Source organism: Echinops telfairi, unplaced genomic scaffold (genome assembly GCF_000313985.2).
Source record: "Echinops telfairi isolate 266 unplaced genomic scaffold, ASM31398v2 ScPeMD7_4;HRSCAF=17, whole genome shotgun sequence".
Lineage (NCBI taxonomy): Eukaryota > Metazoa > Chordata > Mammalia > Afrosoricida > Tenrecidae > Echinops > Echinops telfairi.
In genome coordinates, this window is record NW_022103900.1 from 4,142,554 (window position 1) to 4,146,942 (window position 4,389).

The 4,389-nt window shown below is 50.7% G+C and overlaps 1 protein-coding gene across 1 annotated transcript in view; it reads right to left on the minus strand.

The window, feature by feature from the left end:
* LOC101639637 (myosin-IIIb) overlaps positions 1 to 4,389 on the minus strand; it is a 315,696-nt gene that overhangs the window by 102,840 nt on the left and 208,467 nt on the right. The window lies entirely within an intron of this gene.

A 4,389-nucleotide genomic window follows, 5' to 3' on the forward strand; every position in this document is an offset into this window, starting at 1 on the left:
GACGTGCACTGTACGGGACAGCCACATCCCCCACACGGCAAATGCAGCCCCTGACCTCCAGGCTGCATCCTGGGCTCGCACCAGGAGTTCGGTGCTCAGCTGCTAACTAGAGGTCGAAGGTCTGTATCGACCCAGAAGCACCTCAGAGAAAAGGGCTGGCAAACTACTTCCAAGTCACGCAGCCACTGCAGGCGCTTGGGGCACGTGAGGTCCCCGCACACAACAGCGACTGCTTACATCTCAGTCTTTTCCTCCGCAGAAAAAGAAACCCAATCTGGGCTAGATGTAGAGATACTATTCACACCCCCAGCCCTTTCCACTCTTTCATTGCCCTACTTTTAATATCGTGTTTAAAAGTCTGGATTCAGGTGTGGTGGTCCCTGTGTTGAGGGGAGGGGGGACGCAATGAGAGGTATGTAAGAGAGTCTGAATGTATAAGGCCCGAGCGGGCCGTTTGAATATGGTAGACAAGTACACCAGAAGAAAGAGGAGACACAGGCCTGCCTTGAAGGAAGTCAATCCACCACTTCATTTGAAATTCTAGTAACTTCCATCAAGCTTTCTTGGCTGAAGATTAATTCTCAGAATTCATTAGTGTCACCACATTAAACCCAGGTTGTTGCAGCCGTTTACTGAAATCTCCCAGCCCGGCATCTGCCAGGCACAGGCAAAAAAATAGAGAGAGAAAGACACTTCTTAGTAAGCAGCACCGTCAGGCTCCAGTGTGGGCTCTGGCGAGCCTGCGGTGCCCCCACACTCCCTGCTTCCCCCGCACGTGGCTGTCCACAGCCAGTCCATAACCCAAATCAGAGGCACATTTTTACCAATGACAAAAGCAAGGGGTGGGGGGGTGTTGTTGGATGCACCTGAAAAAGCAAAAATCCAAAACCCAGGTGAGAAAAGCCTGAGGGTGAGCCATCTTCCACACACACAGGCCAAACTCCATCAAAACTCAGCACCTCTCGCTGTCACTGTGGTTTGTTCCTGTGGGTTTGGGGGTTTGCTTGTTTGTTGGTTGGTTGGTATTCTGTCTTTTATCCTCGTACTTGTTGCTGTGGGTTTCTAAGGGTTCTTGTTGGCAGAGGAAAGTCAAATGCTTTTGATCTGAGCAAACACTTCCCTGGCCCACAATGTGCTGAGCGGCCCTGCGGTTCCTATCATCATCCAGCAGACACCTGACTGACAAAGAGGCCTCTACATCAAGAGGCGAACATCCTCCGGAGGATGCACTAATTATAGGTTAAATCCGAGAGACCAGGATGCTCTGTCTTGGAAGGAAATTTCCACTCTGGGAGACAAGACTCTGACATACGCAGGCAGTTTCCTCCAGATGACTAATGCCTCAGAAGAGGGCAGGCTGAGCCACCTGGCATTGCCTGTGCCGGTCCAAACCTCCCCTCCCCATTGGAGTGGGGCATTTGGTTGCATTTCAGTTTGTAGGAAGTGTACAAATACTGCGTGGATGGGTGTTTTTGTTTCCCGGCGGAAAAAAATGGTCTTGTGTGCTAACTTAATACCTACGTAGGAAAGTAGGGTCTTAACCCTGTTTCAGGGTACAAAAGAGACACTGATCTCAAATATAGGTCAAGGGGAACATTTATTAAGCCGTAAAAGGGACAAAAACTAAGAAACATCATCCAGATGATGGAGACCATGAACAAATTAGGAAAAAAATGGCATCTAAGGATTTAAAGTTGTGATCCTGAGGTGTCGATGGGATCAGGTACCAGGCATCAAAGACCCAGAACAAAAAAATAGTATCAATGTGAATGATGGGGAGCGCAGAGTGGAAACCCAAAGCCCATCTGTAGACAGTTGGACATCTCCTCACAGAAGGGTCACAAGGAAGAGATGAGCCAGCCAGGGTGCAGTATAGCACCGATGAAACATACAACTTTCCTCTAGTTCTTTAATGCTTCCTCCCTGCCACTACCATGACCCCAATTCAACCTTACAAATCCGGTTAGACCAGCACATGTACATGGGTACAGATAAGAGCTCGCAACACAGGGAATCCAGGACAGATAAACCCCTCAGGATCAATAATGAGAGTAGTGATACCAGGAGGGTAGGGAGGAGGTGGGAGGAGAAAGGGGGAACCAATCACAATGATCGACATATAACAGCCCACCCCAGGGGGACAAACAACAGAAAAGTGGGTGAAGGGAGACAGTGGTCAGAGTAAGACATGAAACAAATAATAATGTAGAAATTATCAAGGGTTCATGAGGGAGGGAGAGTAGAGGAGGGAGGGGGAAAGGAGGAGCTGATAGTAAGGGCCCAAGTAGAAAGAAAATGTTTTGAAAATGATGGTGGCAACATATGTACAAATGAGCTTGACACAATGGATGGATGGATGGATGGATGGTGGTAAGAGCTATAGAAGCCCCCAATCGAATGATTTAAATAAATAGATAAACATTGTATAAGGCAAACAAAGCAGCAGCAGCAGCATACAGTAGAGACAGAGGGAGCTGTCCCAGAGCCCTGCTGGTGTAGCGGGCTACGTGTCAGACTGCCAACCTGGAGGCCACCAGCCCCGGGGAGAAAGAAAGATGAGGCTTTTTATTCCCCTCAAGGGTTACAGTCTCGGAAACCCACAGGGGCAGTCCTACCTGGTCTACGGGGTCATTCTAAGTTGGCATACACTTGATGGCAATGCCTTTGACCTTAAGAAAAAAACTCTCACAAATCCTTGATTGATGGCAGCTCCTTGCAGGTGGGACTACAGAAGGGGAACAGGGCCATGATTGGGACATGTACATGGTTTTAGATAGAAGAGTTTACAAGATTGGGGCGGGACTACGGAAGAGGAACAGGGCCATGATGGGCCAGGTATATTATTTTAGGTAGAAGCGTTTACAAGATTGGTCCGGGGTGGTTTTCCAACCGGGCACTACAGCATACCCAGCAAGCCCCTGGGGTGAAGGTAGTCCACTTGCCAAAGCATTCTGCCTGGGGCAAGACTACCTTGGTTACTGGGTGGAAGGAATACAGTGAGGGGTTAATCCATGGGGTAGGGGTGGGGGCACACTCTCTCTGCAAATGCATTTGGGGTTTTCACTTTCACCCCTAGCCTTCCACAAGTGGGCTGCTCAGAATCTAAACTCAACCACCACCGTCAACAGGTAAATACAAACTGAGAGCACCTCTCTCAGGGGGGCAGCTCGAGAGTTACCAGCGAGAGAAGAGACGGTGTTTGTCAAGAGGCTAAAAAGGCCTGAAAAGACAACACAGACGTTTTCATAGGAAACTCAGTCTCCTTTAGAAGCGGGTAATGGAGGGGATTCCGTGGGACGGAGTTGGAGAGAGACCACAAGGCTGCCGGACAACAGGACGCTCCCATCTTGCCTGAGATACTGGAGGGGTTGGGGGAAGACTCAGCGGAGAAGTTAAAATTTAAGTGAGGGGCTTTACACAAAGCTGCCGGCCTTGAAGTGTGCAGACTACAAGCAGGTGAGCCCGGGAAGACAGCAGTATGGGACAAAGGTTGCTTTTCCTGAAGCACAGACAAGCAGCAGCATTTCTCCCCTCGGGAGAAAGTGTCCCTGTGCAAACCAAAGCCCTGGACTAAGGCAGGGGGCAGCAGCAGCAGTGATCCGGAAATGATCCAGGTGGACCCTGTAATGGCACAAGATAGCTTCACATTCTGCTCCTACCACAGAAACCCTGGCCGTTCACTCCCTGCTATCGACTCCTACGGTAGTGACTCCGTCGGGCAGAGTAGAACTGCTCCTTGGGGTTCCCGAGGTTATAAATCTCTACAGGAGCAGAAAGCCTCTTCTTTCTCCCGGGAAGAAACTGGCAGAATAGAACCGCTGATCTTGCAGTTATCAGCCCAACGCATAATCCACTATGCCACCAGAGATCCGTCCCGTGGCTCACCATACTCAGAAAAGCACGGATAAAATAGCTGCGTCCTGCAGGATAGGGATGTGAGGGTGAACACTGTCCATTCTAGATCGAGGGACAAACCAGTGCCCGTGGCTGGGGGCGCGCGGCAGGGCGTGGACCGGGGAAACGGGCAGGACAGTTCTTGGGGAAAGAGAGAGGAGAGCGACATCCGGAAACAGGAAGCAAAGGGAGGGAGACAAGGAGGGAGGAAGAGGAGCAAGGAGAAGCAGGTCCCGAGCACACCAAGAGGGGCCACAGGCTCCGACCAGCCGGAAGCGTGTCCTAGGAGAAGCCCACTGAAGGGCTGTTGGTTGAAGTGGCGGTTTTGTTGCTTTAACTCTTATCCGTCCTCCCCTCTTCTTGGGCAGCTGGGCTTACACAGCGTCGTTGGACAGGTGCGGAAGATTGCGGATAGGACTTCCTCCACCAGACGGCATGGATGCAGGGAAAGCACATGCCAGCCCATGGAAACCTATGACTGCGGCCGTTTGTACC